Genomic DNA, 15,571 nt, shown 5'->3' with positions numbered 1-15,571 from the left:
TTCCAGTATTAAATAAAGTACGATTGTATAAAGCTGAAGAAATGATATCACACGCTACATTTAAACGATAAAATTCGCCCATTTATCGATTAATCTTCATTTACGTTATTATTACGGTAGCAGCAATGTGCTTTTCATGTCGCTACAGCTCGCTCGTTTCTCTATCGAGTAGTCGACGACACTTGCCTCTTCCCGAGAAGAGCTCACGCGATTTATCGCTCGTTAGCCTTCAGAGAGGGACCAGTCCACCAGCCTTTCGCCAGCATAATGACTGTAAGAGGTATGCGGCGTATTCAGGCGTCAAAATCCGCGGCCTTACGTTGCCTCGTAATTGGTCCGTCATTCTTCGGCCCGTCAAAATACACAGTGGGGTACAAAGGAAGAGGGAGCTGCTGCTGTCGATGCACTGCCAAGGACCTGATTAGCGACCCATGGATCCCTCGAACGTCCACGTAAGTCCCCAGTCATGGAAGCTCGAAGTTGGGGGCTGCGAGAATGAGAAAGAGGGAGAGAGAGAAAGATACTGGAAAGAAGACGATTCACCGAGGCAAGCACCTGACATTCATGATTCGAAACATCGTTTGACGTTCATTCAGGGCAACTTTTTAAGGCAGCCTGTTTTCAGCGCGCGGATCGAATAAGATATCCCACAATAACCCATGATGCAGGCAGCATGGATAATTGAACGTTTCAGTGACTGCTTGCCACGAGTAATAACGGTATAAGGTACCTTGTGCATATATACGATTGCGAGAGATCGATCATTTTGTGGTGAGTGCGCGCGTGCGTGTGTGTAGGTTAGGAGGAAAACGTGATTAAGTACACGCTGGTATATAAGCGTAGTTAAACCTTCGCGCGCACAAGTCCTCTCGCCAAGGAAGTGTCTTCATTATCCGTTGACAAGCTCGTGAATAGAGGCGTGGAACACGGACTTTGTCCGTGAATGAACCACGACAAAGCGCGAAAATATGATTGTATCAATATTACTCGTCTCTGTCGATGCGATGCGATGCGATGTGAGCTGCGCGTATAACCTCTTCCCGAAAAAAAATGTTTGCGTGCAAAAATGCGTCATTCGTGAAGAATCTTCGTTCGTAAAATTTCTGTGACGGTTAATTAACGTGATATATATTAACCCGCGTCGCATTCCCTTTGTTATTGTCGACAGCACTTTGCACTGGCTGGATTTTCACTTTGGCGGCTTTCAGCGGTCGGCAAAGGTAGACGCATTTCGAATATTGGCAATCAGGGCGTCGCATTTAATTTCGGAACCCCTCACCACAAGAAACGACAAATGTTTTGATCAAACATTTGGCAAACACTCGTCGAGCCCCGATCGGGCTCTCTCGCTCTTCTCTGAATCGAAACAGCTCTGTCGCTTCCACAAACAACCGAAGCGAGACAGCCCGGCGACGGAGGGAGATAGACAGTCAATTGTTTTGCTACTGTCTGTGCGGCAAAGTCCACTGGGCTGCATATCTCGGGGCGCTTGCTTCGTCGACCTCTGCCACATGTTTTTTTCTCAGTTTTTCAGCTCTCTTTGCGTAATACAAGTGTCTCTATATCTTTATATATTTTTAATCCTCTCTTATGCTTTTCATAATTTTTTCTCCGTACTTTTAAAACCGCTCGTTCTCGGCTTAGGAGGATCCTAGCGAGCTCTGCTTTGCAGCATATGGAGATTTTTGAGAATGACAATTTCTATTAAAATTTAACTCCGATCTGTATCCATATTTACATTTTTGTTAGGAACATTATATCTACAATATAAATGACATATTAATACTAAATATGAGGGGATTGGCTTCGCGGATTTTTTTCGCATTACTTGTTTAATATCTACTTACAAATTTATATATATATATATATATATATATATAATATATATATAAGCATTGTTCTATTCCAATTATCTTTTCTTTTTTTCTCTATATAGACACTTTAAAAAAATACAGTTTAATAAAATTTATATAATTATTATTTTTTCTTTTATCAATATTGATTACAGAAGAAAAAAGAATATTTTTTATTATAGGCAATTACGTTGTTCTTGGTTACAAATATACATATTATAACGAAAATAGCGCGCATTTCAGACGCGACGACGAGAAAAAGAATACATGCTGCCATGACTTGATGCAGACTGGCAATAAAGCGACATGCCGTTGTTACCGTAACTATTAATTACCGAGCTACAGCGCCGTCGCTCACGAGATCAGTGCTTCAGTGTAGTATAAAGGGTCCGGAACATATCGCGCAGTCTAAATGGAAACGTCACGATGATCGTGTAAGTGGCTTGTCTAACATTTTGATTAACACGTCGGTTGCCGGCAAAACGAAGGCGGAAAGCTGCAAAACGCGAAACCTCTCTCCTCCTCCTTTCTCCTCTTCCCCTCCCCCCATCACCCTTATTCCATCCTCGTTCTTTATGGCGCGCGTACAGACGCAGGTTGGTATTAGCTTGTCGAGGAGAAGGCGGCTGTCACTCAGCCCAGGCTCAGGTATCCCGAAAGACCGTTTGGCTATGTCAGAAGGTGAATACGCGAGGCCGGGGCCATGTGAATCGATCTGTTAAGAACATGTTTACACGCTACCGCCTCTCACTCCTACCAAACTTTGATCAGAAACTCTCCTTTTCGGTACTCATCTCACGCGTGATTTTAACAATCTATTTATTGCCAAATCAAGCCGACGATTTTTTCCCCTCTTCTCGTCGATGTATTTTTTTTTTAACTTATGTATTATAATATATTTTTTAACATAATATTTCATAATACATATATTTTTTTCTCGTACATTCTTATGAACAAGATAATGTCTCAACGCATACTGAATCGTTTGCCTATTTCCAAGGCGAGCGAGCTCCTATTCCGGCATTGGGCCAAATAAGCACAGTTTACAGTCGAGGGTCGTGGGGTTTATGACGTTACTTATGCAATGTAACTCGACTCGACTCGACTCTGTGAGAGAGAAGCCACCAAGCAAGCGAGAAAGAGGCGCCCGTCGAATTCATGCCCTCTTAGAATACAATCCATGTGCGAGGAGAAGGGTCGCGGGTAGAACCCTTATATTACTTACTGTAGATCCGGATCAAGAGAAACACACTCGGCCCCTTTTATGTATAAAACCCCCGCGTATAATAACTCTTCTCTCTCTTGCTGGCATCGCGCGCGGGGGTGGATCCGGGATTGGTCACCGGCAGTCTTCTCAAATTACCCGTCGTTTAGAACTCGTTTCTCGCCGGTGAGTGCAAATGCATACAAATATATATGCTGATCGCGATCGTCCACCCGGTATAAGAGGCGAGCGCCCATATAAGGGGATTTCTACTACCACGTTTGATTGCACATTCGACTGACTGTTCATTCGATTTTATCGAACGGAAAAGTCCTCTGGAGAAATCCTCTTCGCGGCGTTAATCGCATCTGCAAGAAGTCGGGAATTAAAGACTGAAATGAGAAGTCGCGTTATCGCACAAGATCGCACGAAGCTGGAATCGCAACAAGCAGAAAATCTCTGGTGTGTCTCTCTCTTATTATTCTCAATCGTAAACATACCCCTATAGAGAGACTCTATAATTACCGTGATTATAACCTTCATCGACCGTTGCATGTATACTTATTATTTTCTTTCAAGAGTGTGGAGTTTCTAGACCTAGTCGTTTCCGACAACTTTTTACAATATCAATCGTCGCATTTCAAGAGAAAAAAAATTTAACGAAATCCGGCGAATCAGACAGCCTTGTCGACAGCTGCCTCCTCATTCTTCAGGTTCAGTCCCGCGCCGCGAAATAGAGAGAGAGCAACTGGGACAGAGGAGAGCACTGACGCGTGAGAGAAAAGAAAGCCGACGGGGTCACGAAGGTGGAAAACGGCTTCTTTGACAAATTCGATTCGCGTGTCACGGCACGCGGAACACAGCGAGAGCGCCGGAAAAGCGGGAGGGATTGTTCCGCGTTCTTTCCCGCAGTCGCTAAATCAGCTAAATGGCTGAAGAACGAACGGTAGGATTCAAAGAGGAAGGGGGAGGGCTGGGAACCTGTGTAACGCGAGATGTGACAGGCGTGGCTGACGCCATCGGTAAAATCTTGAATATTTGATGCCGCGCGTCTCTCGCGGCTGCTGCTCCTGCCGCTCCGTGATATTGAGAGCCACGTGAATTTCAAGCGTCTCGCGCGGAGAAAATCAAGTCTCATCGCTCGCCTCAGAGGAGAGAGAGAGAGAGAGAGAGAAATCGAGTGTAGGAATACCGGATTGTCTGGCGCGTCACCTCTTATCTTCGTTACCCGTCATCGCTCTTCGTTTCACCGCGCGAATTATTCAACGACTTTAATGCTGCGCATACATTACAAACGCTAGAGGGGGCTGGATTGATATATCTCGCGTTCGTTGGACTCGGTATTAATTATTTACATTGGTACACACAGCGCACACGGGATTTTAATTATAGAAATTATCGACCAAAGTATATCGCGGGGATGAACATTCCTGAATATTATAGTTATTGTGAAAAAGAATTATTCATATACAGACATACAATAGCTCTTTTCTTAGCACCGTGACATTGGAGCACAATTCGACTGATCGATATAATTAGATCCTCTTCCGATACGAGAACAATTTAGAAAATTGTTGCGCACATTTAGAGATCTCATTTCTCGCTCTCGATAAAGTGCGATATATAATAAAAACATTTGCATCGGGGGAAAAAAAATGTTTCGCCTGATAATTCCCAGTGTGTACACCTCGAACTCGATATTATGAGTCATTTTGAACGCGAAACGACCAAGGGTGATAACAATCGCGTTAACGATTTTTACGACATGTGTTCAGGCGGATCGGGCGGATATGCGAGGAATGATGATTGAATAAGCGTCTTAAAACCAGAAACGTCATTGACGACAAAGCTGGACCTATACATACTGGAACGGAACTCGTTCCACGACTCATCCAATTAATCATTTTACGAGCCATCGACTTTCCCTCGTCCCTGTCCACGGTTCTATATACAGGTCGCGTTTGTTGTCGTTGGTTTTGTCGCGTTGGAAGAATCGCCAGTACAGTGTACAAAAAAAAAGAGAAAAACATAACGAAAACAACGCGACGTAATTTTTATTGTTGAATGCCCCGACGCTGGCCGTGACACGTCGAACGAATTAACAAGCTCGGTTCGGTGATTTCCGACGGTACATCAACAACGCCCACCCAAACGCTGCGATGTTAATGCGTATTAATGTCGAGCGTGTAGAATATTCGCTTTACGAGTGAGTCCACCGTGTGTAGGTAGGTAACAAGCGCATTTATTTATGGATCGCCGGAACGCCCGATGAAACACATCAATGTGTCCGTGCGAGTACGAGGGAGAGAATTGCATTCATAGACGACCTAGCGAGAAAGCTAGAGAAGGATAAGAGCAGAGAGAGAAAGGGAGAGAGGAATGGAACGTCCAGAGACGAGGAGAAAAAGGGACGGCGATATACAGAAAGAGGATGAATAGGAGCGGAACGAATGTGTTTGTGAAAAGTACGAAATCGTTGGTTGATAATGGCCGCAGTTTATCAGACCTCCCTCCCTTTCTTTCCGCCAGAGCCCCCTGTACTGGCACTCTTCCGTACCAGCGACCGGGTGGCAATAGAGGGCGCTTTCATTGTACACGCGGCCTGCAAACAATAATCATGACACGCAGGATTGCCCGGCAATGACAATGGAATTGATGAAATATCGATTGCACGCCCGGACGACACCGTATAATTGTTTTACAACGACTTGAGCGCCATTTCGGACCCCGCCGATAGAACCGCGATGGCTACCGTAAAATCGTTCCCGAACGAATTTCCAGACAGAACGATATACGCGCACCCTCCGTTTTAGCGATGGAAAAGAGAACGAGTTGAAATGTGCATGTGAATAAATGAAGAAATTATTTTCAAAATAAGTATCTATATTTTCCATCGGTAAAAAAAGGCATGTTATTGACAATGTTGTCACTTTTCCGCGATGCTAATTGGTTTTCTCGATGTGCGTTATATTCATAGCATCGAACAGCTGTCACGAGGGTTAACAGTTTGACAGTTGTCAAAATAAAATTACAATTATTAAAAAATTAAATCACACACGCACGCGCGCGCGCAACGCACACACTTGTGTTGTCTAGTTAATATAATAAAAAGATCTTTTCGATATACGTTTAAATTTTATCATATAAATTATGCTTTTAGAATGTATAGCTCTGTCACTTAGTTTCAGAACTAACTGCAATCTTGCACAATAAGAGCAATCTAGTTTGTTCTAATTCTTCAAATATTAGGAAATTACTTCGACAAGTATTTCAATTTCACGAATGATAAATTTTATAGAATATCTCAGCAGAGTTTAATCCTCTCCCTCCCTCAGTCTTGAGATTTCAATGTAAATTCAACGCCAACATTAATCGCGCGCAATTACTTAACGTGTCGCGTCGCGGAAACGCTTTTCGAGACATCGGCGTGTCAGCGGACTGACGCGGAGGGCAATAATCTTGAATCTCATAAGCAACGTGTGTCACACACAAGCGGAATATGTTGCGGGAGAGCGGGCGCTGTCGGAGAACCCGTCTGAGAACAGGTGGTGCCTAAAGGGCGAGGAGATTTGTAGTTTCATTAGGCAGCGGCTGCTGCTTATGACGCCCGGGCCCCGGGTTGTCTACAACCACTTACATCGCTACTTACCTGCGTCGCGCCGTAAGTAACCTCTCCCTCCAATTCGGCGCCGTTGAGCCACTTGCAAGCCTAGTCTAGGAAAACGAGCAAGAACTGCGTGCGTTCAGTTGGGTAAGTGCCATCAAGGACGAATTATATGTGACTTAAGCAAATGCGAAGAAATAAAGCCTCTCCTCTGAAGAAATGAAGAGAAGTGGTATCGTATAAATAACACTGGAAAATAGCGTTACAAAATAGCATTATGTTGTTAATTATATTAATCTTTTACTCTTTCAACTTATAAGATATGAGAAATTGATGTAGAAATATCGATAAAGTGACTCGATGAGAGCAAGGACAGTCGAGACTTCTCGGAAGTTTATATTACAAATAAGATGGATAGCAAGAGATAGGAGTCTAAGATTCTGAAAAAGCGGCAGTTTGAAAGTTACAGGTTTCCCAAAGCCGCAAGATTGACTTTCGAAAGCATCGGAAAGTTCGCGCAATTGCCTCTCGAAGAGAGGGGATTCTAAAGAAGTTTCCCAAATTGCGCGACGATCTCGTTGAAAAGGACATTCGCCGGGCGTGTTTCAGATCCGCGAGCAACTCTGTCGAAAATTTTTGAGGTCGGTGTCACGTAGGGTAGGCAGATATGTGTGACGTGTGTATCCGGCATTCATACATTCGCACGAAAAAGATGCAGATGGTGTTCGCATAATACAAACTCCGAGGTGGCAGCTGCGCGGATATGTAGACGACGGATTCTCGCGGCTCTCGTCGAATAAGCGCGTCGTTCTATTCTAACACAGCCGCAGGACATATCATTATACGATAGATATCTTGAAAACTGGCATAAACAGATTTAATACAAAAGTTTTCTATCTTATAAAGAAAAATAGCTAAAATACCATCTAAAAAGGGCTTCGCGTTATATTTTATTTATATCACTGTAAATTATTGGATATCTAATAAGTATTGAAATATGAGTGTCAAATTATGTGTATGCCAAGACACGACTTATTTCGACATATAATTAAATTCGACCGCAGCACCACAAAAACATGTCGCTCGGGATTTTCGGGCAGATGTTTGGAGTGATCATGATCACGTCACAAATTTTTCAAAAACGAATTATTATGTCCGCTTGTCTTTCCCTCTCTTTTTTTTCACCGCGAACGTGCTCGAGATTCTGATCTGCGGATCTCACCGAGTAACGCAATCACGACTCTACAGAAAGAGTGAGAGAAAGAGAGTATGGTGGCAAAACAGCCGCTAGCTAACTTGATCCACCCTTCGTCTCCTTCCTCCCTCTCTCCATATCGCGTCGTTGCGATGTATCGACTACGCAGAAGTGCCGGACGTGCTCTTTCTGCTCGAAAGCGCCGTAATTACGGGTATCTTTTATAGGCAGAAAGAAGATATTTATACAGCCGACGTGCTGGATGATCGAGGAGGCTCTCTCGTTCCTCCGTCCTCCCCCGACAATGACGCGACCTTTTCCCTATCAGCCGACGGTGGGATCCACGGCCGATCCAGCCAGGCCACGACTTTAACGCGATGATATTTTTCATGTATGCTCGGTATATTCGGTAAATTAAGCGTCCATTCAAAGCCATTCGACGCTGAGAATGCTCCTTGCGTTCATGACGTTGTTTGCTTAAAGGTACAATGCTGCTGGTTGCGATATAAAGCGTCATTGAAAATAACTGACTTGGTCGGAACATATAGCGGGATAACAAAAGCAAACAGCCTGTATAGATTGAGCATTCAGGGAAGGGTGTAAAATGTAAATCGAATTTATATATAACGAGCGTATATATCCCGCAAAATATGAAAGTTATTAACCGACAGCTCTTATGTCGACTTTTCGAGATTTATTCAAGTTGAATGTTGTTATAATATGTAACTGTTTCATTGTACACTGAAGATATCATATTTTCATTAAAAAATTTTCCATTCATTTTTAGAATACTTTGCTCTAAAATCGCAAGTGCTAAAAGGCTTCACTTACCTTAAAAGAAGAATCCTCTAAAGATTAATATCAGATATTCTTACATTATAAAAGACGAAATAAAATATTAAAAATTGGTTTTCACGTTCAAATCATGTAAATTTTTTGTTTTATTCCAACTTTCGTGAGCATTTCAGCTCACTTCACAAGGAAAAACAGCTTAGTATTACAAAATAAAATTTATTTTCACATAAACAAAAAATACATTATTTTACAGCACACAGACAAAGAAAGCATATACATAATAAATATAGATCAAATATGAGACGCGAAATTTGAACGATTAAATTAGATTAAGTTATGTGGTACTTACCTGTAAACACTTTCTTAAGTCGCTCAAATCTTATTTTTTGAACCACTTAACTTCATCTATTCTTCTAATAAGCTAAAATCATTCAGAATGAAAAACTGGCTACACATCACTACACTCTATAAACTATATATGTATAACCATGTATATTGCTGTAACAATATAACTATAACACCAAATAAACGGTCCGTGTAAAAAAACACATAAAAACACCGTTTATTAAACAAAGAATATATATTCTTAGAAGATGTACTAGAAAACACTTAAAAATATTTGTTAAGAGGGATTTTATAGTATACAGTTTCCTTATTTTGAGAATATAATTTTTTCCGGTGTAACCACTCCATCATAACGGGAGTAGAATTTTACGCATTTCTTATAAAGACGCGAGAAGAAGAAATCGGAGTCAGGAAGTGATAGAGAACGCGGACGCAAGGGAGAGCGAGTTAATTTCATAGCTGATCACCCCGAGTAATCCAACCGGGGCGGGGGAGGGGGCGGTGCCACTGATGCGGAAAACAAAGCTGCAGGGTGCGACGCAAGTCACCCTACCAAGCTTTTCCGAGTCGTATGTCATAAGTGCTTCCGCGCTAGATTCATCATCTTAGCTGGGCCCGGCTTCCAGCAGTGTTATCCACTTTTTCTACCCTTGTCGACGACGGTAGACGGGCATGGTGACGGGGATTATTCTGCTTGAACCGTCCCAAAATCTTCTCTTCTCGAAGAAAAGGATATTCCTCGCGTGGAGAGGGATGAGAGCCTTTCTGTCAGAATATTTGTCTCTTAAAATAGAAACTTTTCTCCAGCATGCTTTCTCCTATCTTTTAATTATTCTCTAACAATATGCAGTTCTTGTTGTTTTACACCGGAGATCTCGGCAAAGAACTTGCGAAAATCATAAATCTATTTCCATATCTTTTTTATGAGAAATCTCGAATATTTCCCCATACATAATTTTCCCATCTCGTTTATTTACAAGCGCATAAACGAATGATGTTAAACTACGGCGAATACGCGCGACGTGCGAAAGTCGCGTCAACAGCGACGTATTCAAAGAGACTCCCCGGAGATAGCGCGTGCAGGGAGCGGCAAGAAAGACGACGTGCGTGCGGGGTGTGAGTCGCGCATACACACCGCAGGACCCTAATGGTGGCTGCTTACGAGTTGATTTATTTATCGGAGTGGCGATACCGCGCGACGAATCCACCCTAAGAGCACGAGCCAGATTAACCCAGCGCCCTCGGTCGTATCTTTCCCGTGTGTATCTTTCTCGCGGTTCTATGGACGCATAATAGACACGCGTGATAGACGAGAGACAGGGTGACACGCGGAATAAAGTATATTCGGGGACGCGTAAAAACGAAAGGCGAGCGCATTTCACGAACAAAACTACGAATAATTATTTACAGTAGGACTAACCTCATAGATTGCAATGACTTTGATATATATATATATATATATATATATATATTAGGGTGGTCGTTATATAGGTTTTTTCAAAATTTTAATGTTGGATGGTCGTAAATCAGCTCTAAATGTAGAAAAAAAAATCTATAATTTTTTCAGATTTTTATTTTCAGCCTTGAGTCTCCCTGTTGGCATGTAATTTTATTAATAATTTTATTAATACCACAGTTCTGCAGCTGCTTCTGTCATCAATTTTTGTTATAGATAGTTTGAAATTTTAGTGAAAAAAAGTTGAAACTATTTGAAAATACCGAAAATATAGTATAAAATAATATAGAATAGTTAAATAATATAAATAGCGGAATAGCCCATATAATATTTGACTATCTTTTATGAAAAATTAAATAATTTTGTTTACTACTTTTGCAGCTGACTCCATCTAGAACTGAAGTAAATTAAGTATTTTTTCAAATTATAAAAAATATAATATAAATAATATTTAAATAACATATAAATGAATAAATAAATGAACTGATATAAGAATATAACATAACACGTGTAAACAGGGAGACTCAAGGCTGAAAATAAAAATCTGAAAAAATTAGAGAATTATTTTTTCTACATTTGGAGCTGATTTATGACCATCCAACATGATGTTCAATTTAACGACCACTCTAATATATATATAATATATATATATATATATATATATATATATATATATATATTATTAAGACCACATCTTTCCTTCCACCCTAAAAATATTCCAGAGTTAATTCAGACCTACTTCTAATTTTTAATTGAAGTTAGATGAAAAAAAGATAAATGGTTCGGTATTGACGGAAAAGTTAATTATTTAGCGAATATTTTTAAGATTAAAAATTAAAGCTGCAGTAAATCAAGTCTAATGCAACGGCAAGTATGTTATACGGAACACAGCACAGAACTCTTGGAAAGCTTGATATCAAAATCCATAATCTCATAAATAATACGCACTTTTGTTTCATATGAAAAACAAATCCATTTATGATATACATTTTAATATTCCACGCATCAAATCTTTGACTCGACGACGATGGGAAATGCATTTTCGTCTGCGCAAAAACGCGCGTGTCGTATGGCTTTATCGACATATTGTACGCACGTATATATCACGAAAGACTCATCCTGTTGTGCGTTCAGATCGTAATCAAAATTTCGATTTTTCGTCGCGCATTGTGCAAGTCGTAGCCCAGGTAAATCCCGATATACGTTCGAATAAAATCTAACAATGACCGGGACGCGGCAGTTCTGTCTCTCTTTCTCTCTCTTTTCTCTTCGAAAGAAAAAAAAATTCGGCTTTTCGCCGAGCGTGTGTACACAATAGCACGTGTACAATCGTACAGCGAGATGCGGAGATGCGAGCGCGAATGACCGCGTTATCCATATATGTATATCCGGCTGGATCTCGATTTTCATCCCCTTCGTCGATGGATGGGACCGTCGAAGAGAGCGGCCCGGGGGTGTGCGCTTGTGGACAAAGGAGCGCAGAACAGGGAAGGAGGGAAAGAGAGTCGAGTTCGCAATACGAGCGGATTGACCTCGCGATTTGACGCTATGCAAACGGCTCCAGCCAATTATCCGCAGTCTCCCCCTTTTTCGGATTTCATGCCCATTGTGTGTTTCGGCCGACCCCTGCCCCTGTGTGCGCGCGGCAGAGAATGCACATCGTGTATTCATTCGGCTAAGCGTTCTTGCTCCATGCACTTTCGGTGTGTCGCAGCGCGTGTCGTAACAGGCGTTATACAATTGGATACGTCGAATGTTGCGTCTGGATCCGTTGATTGTCCTCCTTTACAGCTTTCAACTCTCTCCCACGATATCCTCATTGAAATTATAATGCCACATGTGCCACGGCGATCCGAGTACACGTAACGGCGAACGGATGGGATGAATCGGATCAAGATTGGAATTTACACATATCAGGGAGAAACTACGAGCCATTAAGCGCGAAGCGAGAATGGCTGCAAAGAGCGCTATGTGAGAGATATTGGCGGGATAATGAGTTATCTCAATTTGATAGATTTTTTAGAATATTGCACTGTGATCAATGATTTATCAAATTGAGGAGTCCTGTTAATTGTTGTTCTTGCCAATATTGGTACAAATTGAAATAAATATTTAAAAATATTGTAAAATATATACAAAAATTGAATAAATTGAATATTAGACCAAATATTAAAAAAATTGAGAAATGTATACGTTTTTGCTGTTTTAAAATTGAATTTGTCGCTATAGCCATAAAACAGCGAGAGCAATTCGAGACGAGAACCGACGTGTCTTTAGATTCAAAGACACGTCATGCTTGGCGACTTCGGAGGTGTTAGTCTACTTTCCCGTTCTGCTATTCAAGACCTAGACGTTCCCCTTTCCTTGAAAGGACACGCGAGTTCTTGTCCAAATCCTTTCAATGCATACATATGTATTATGTACACAAACGAACACGCGGGAGCACCTAAGGGGCGTGCAGGATTTCCTTGCCACAAAGTTATATGTACTTGTATAAGAGAGAGAAAGAAAGAAAGAGAGGACAAAAGAGCCATTTTATTATGAAATGGCAACACTTAGGCTTTCACGAGGCTCCTTCGTCTTTTGTATTATAACAATATTTTCTCTCTTCGTTGTATTGTCTGCTAATTTGTGTCACTTTTGCACCACTAATGGACTCTAAAAATAATCTTGCTCGAAATGAAATTTATACAAGCCAAAAAAAAATAACAAAAGTCATGATTCTTCAGACTTAGTTGTATAAATGATTATAGCGATGTACTTCAACGATAATTTTTGCTTTTTTATATATGAGAGATGTTGTTCGTTAGTTATTTAATTGTTGCGAAGTTATAACTAGACACTCGCCTGCGGCAAAAAAGCCAGGTGAAAAAAAAAATGAAAATTTACCACGGCTCACAACACACCGGAGTGTTATAGAAACGAAATTTCGCCACAACCTCCGAGTATGTTCAACATAGTCGGTATTACGACCATTTCATTTCGCTAATACTTCGTACTCGTATCTCCATCCTTACTCGCGTTTTTATTCATGAAAATACGCGAAGTGTATACGTATATATATATATATATATATATATATACATATATATATATATATATACATATACGTACATTCTGTATTCAAGCAAAAACCTGAATATGCCAGTGCTAATGAACAGAGCGCGACGAGGCAAAGAGCAAGCTTCGCTCGGGAAATACAGCGCTTCACGTTGTATCGCTGGCATTTGATTAAAATATCATATCGCGCCGAATAACGAGGAAATTCCGAAATTATCGCGTTCCCTCGCCTTGCATCGCGCGCATACATTTCCCAAGCTAAAATCAGACACCGCGGAAATCTGGAGAAACGCTCGCGCGAGAGAGCTGGAAATAAATGAAATAAAAAATAAAACAAAATAAAAAAAATAAAACCTACCTCTACAACATATGGCCGTTTTTGACGCATAACCTCTTCGGGGACCGATGAACTCGGCCGAGTCGCCGCTGTTCGAAGAGCGAGAGTGTTCGGTATGAAAGAGCCGGGGGTGGCAGGAGGCGGGGAGGGGAAGCAACAGACGAAACATGGACGTGTCGACGTCCATGTCCTGTCGCATATTTTCTCGCAGCCGCGGGTAATCATAAAATTCGAACCGCGCTCGTGCGCGCGTTTATACGTTTATATATGTGTGTGTATAAAACTGTGAAGCGGTGCACTTTTCCGACCGGTGTATGTACATTCGAGTCCTCGCTTTGAATACAGCGGAGAACGGCAATAAAGAGTTTTGACAAACGGGCTAGACGCGACGGCAGTCCCGCTCGCTCGTTCGCTCGCTCACGCGACGCCGGCCGGGCATCGCGTCGCGACGCCACCTACATACATCGCCGGGCAGTATTATATATGTACATATATATGTATACGCGGTTGTATGCGTGAATCGCGCTATACCTGCACCCGGCTTTTTCATTCGGTCCGGAAAAACGAATGAACGTCGGCCGTGACGACAAACGGCGGGTACACGTCGGGTACATGAATACACGAGCGGCCGTTTGTACATTTCGCTCGCTTTCCGTATACTGCAGCTGCCAGTATATTACGCCGTACTACGTGAAATTATCTTGGTCAGTCGAATTATCGAGGCTTGCGTCAATCAAATAATATGGCTTCTAATTTTGCGCAACTGCCCTATCGCTCTACTTTCATTATACGAGTTTTTTAATTATTATCAGAGTCGAGTAGAGTCATTAGAGATGCTTTTTAGATTAGAAATATGACAATTAGATTAGAAATAGCTTAGAAATTAGCTTAGAAATATCAATACTACATTAGATATAGATTTCCAAGTAGCAATCTGAAGTTATTAAACGTCAAAATGACGTCTTTTTGACGTCAAATGATGTTATTACACATCAAAATGTCAAATGACGTATGCTTGCTACTTGGATTAGATTGAGATATCTATATAGGTTAGATTATAGGTTAGAAATATCGAAATTTGATTAGGGAGAGAGAGAAGGGATAAATTTATAAACGAACCTTGTTCCACGTATGAAAAGCAGTCGATTTTTCTCTCAAAAAACGGTTCTCTAAATAATTTGCTCAGTTAAATGATCTTTTTGAAAGAAGAAAAATCGTACATTGCGCTGGCTTTTGTAATTGCTTTTATTCGTCGTCGGCACGAGTCGCGCGAATGTGTGTATATGCGGGTGGGGAAAAGCTGTGCCGACTGTTTTTTCATTTTGTTGGGAAAAACAAATGAACATCGGCTGCGGCGACAAACGGCGAGCGCACGTCGTCTACATGAATACACACGCGAACGTTTATGGACCTCTTGCTTCTATTTCGTTCTCTAACGCAAATTATGAGTACACCCGTTAAAATAAAAAATTTTATCGCGTCTAGAAAGAGAGACAGAGAGACAAATATGTTTATTAACATTCTGGAATAAATTCTTTAAAAATTGCAACAAAATTGAGAAGTGCTTGGAATAAAATGCAAATAAAATAATAATTAATTAGTAAAGATGAGAGAAATGTGAGCCTTTGTGTGCATTTGAAAAAATTGAAAGAATTAAATAAATATAAAAGAATGAAAAAATAAAATTTATAACGCTATAACATCGTTAAAGGAAGTGAGACT

The sequence above is a fragment of the Nylanderia fulva genome, unplaced genomic scaffold (assembly GCF_048542155.1).
Source record: "Nylanderia fulva isolate GAGA-0341 unplaced genomic scaffold, ASM4854215v1 Scaffold44, whole genome shotgun sequence".
Taxonomy (NCBI): domain Eukaryota; kingdom Metazoa; phylum Arthropoda; class Insecta; order Hymenoptera; family Formicidae; genus Nylanderia; species Nylanderia fulva.
The sequence above is the reverse complement of the archived record's forward strand: the minus strand, read 5'-3'. Positions refer to the sequence as shown.